This window comes from Sinocyclocheilus grahami, unplaced genomic scaffold (assembly GCF_001515645.1).
Source record: "Sinocyclocheilus grahami isolate Dianchi unplaced genomic scaffold, SAMN03320097.WGS_v1.1 scaffold471.1, whole genome shotgun sequence".
In the NCBI taxonomy this organism is placed as follows: Eukaryota; Metazoa; Chordata; class Actinopteri; order Cypriniformes; family Cyprinidae; genus Sinocyclocheilus; species Sinocyclocheilus grahami.
Genome location: NW_015505650.1, coordinates 699,813 through 701,581, shown reverse-complemented (window position 1 = coordinate 701,581; position 1,769 = coordinate 699,813).

The window sequence follows — 1,769 nt, the reverse complement described above, 5'->3', positions numbered from 1 at the left end:
TTTGCTATTGCTTTGGATTTGCGGAGTCATAATTAAAACAGAACCAAATGGAATTGCGGAGAGGGAGGTCAATGGATCAGCAAGAAGAGGATGAGGCCAGACTGATAGGCACCAAATGAACAAATTATGATGGGCCCCATTCGCTGTGATGAGGTCAAATGCACGACTCCATTGGCTGACAGTTCAATTTCCTCCAAATGTCCCTCATTTCAAGATGAGTTAATTATGAGTGAAAAGTTATCAGTCGCTCACCTATTGAAAAGAGGGATTAAATGCATTTTTGTCTGCATTCTAATGTCAAACTGTTATTTCAGCTGGATAGAGGGTCAAACACAATAACGCTGCTGAATGTAGCTGCTTCAGGGACATTGCACCATATGTAGCAGTTTGCCTTGAAAAAAGGAAGAAGAGAGACACTAAAACCTAATACTGCTGTAAATAATAACACTACACTCTTCTGTTATATATTTGTATTGATAACATTTTACAATGAGGTCCCATTTTTTAACTAACAATAACAAACAATTAGCAATACATTTGTTACATGTCTTATTGATCTTTATTAATGTGAGTTAAAAAAAATACTGCACACGGTTTGTTAATGTTAGCTCAGGTCCATTCAAAAATATTAACAGGTACATCTTCTGATTTTAATAATGTATTAGTAAATTTTGAAACATTAACTAAGAATAAAAACCACTTTCGAAATATTTTTCACTGTTAGTTCATGTTAATTAATGTACTGTAGTCATTCATTCTCATCATTTTAGTTTTCAATTTAATTTTAGTACAATTTTTTGTAATTTTGTTATGTGCTTTTTCATTTTTATTTACTTTATTTCCATATTTGTATTGCTTTAACTGTAACTTTAAACAAAATTCAGACATGTCTTGGCAACTAATTAAAATAAGTTTAGGGTTTTCATCTAAAATGTATATTTTATTTTATTTCAGCTTGATTTCAGTTAACAAAATAATAGTATGCAAGCTTTATATTAACAATAATATCCCTGACTGTAGTTAACTAATGTTAACAAATTGAACCTTATTGTAAACAGAAACCTTTTTATTCCTCTTTTTGTTAACAGCATTATAACTGTCTCTGTATTTACAAGTGAACACCAACATTTTGTGGAAAGAGGTTCAATAGTTTAAGGCAGAGTTTGACCTCAAATGCCAGGCAAATATTAAATTATGACACCGGGAGCATAGCTAATATTTTATCATTAGCGTGACTACATTTCATGATGGTATTAGGGGCTCAGTGAATGATTGTGCATACTAGAGGAGGACTATTAGAATGTTGTAAGTGTGTCCAACATTTTCCAGGAAGAGACACTAATGATCGTTTAGAATTGGAGGTCACCGAGGAGACCTCAACCTGCTCCCAGATCCAAAAAACATAGCGATTCATTTCAGACCAGATTACTCTGTTTCAAAAATGTGCTTCTTTTTTTTTCCAGATATCAAAACTCACTCCTGTGCAACCTTCACAGTTACTTGAAACCTATGTTTCTACACCTCGAGCAGCATAAAACCACGGGTTTCCTCTTCAACAACATCACCACAACGGTAATTTCAGTATCATACCGCTTTAAGCCATGAACATCATTTTCACCCTCTAAAAAGCCATAAAATTCTCTGTTGTTTCAATAGACAGAAGAGACTCGCACAAAAGAGAGATTTTACACAGCAAACAAACAATGAAGTTAGAACCATAACCACTCAAATATTCCCCATTCAGCAATTCATCTTGGTAATAGAGACAG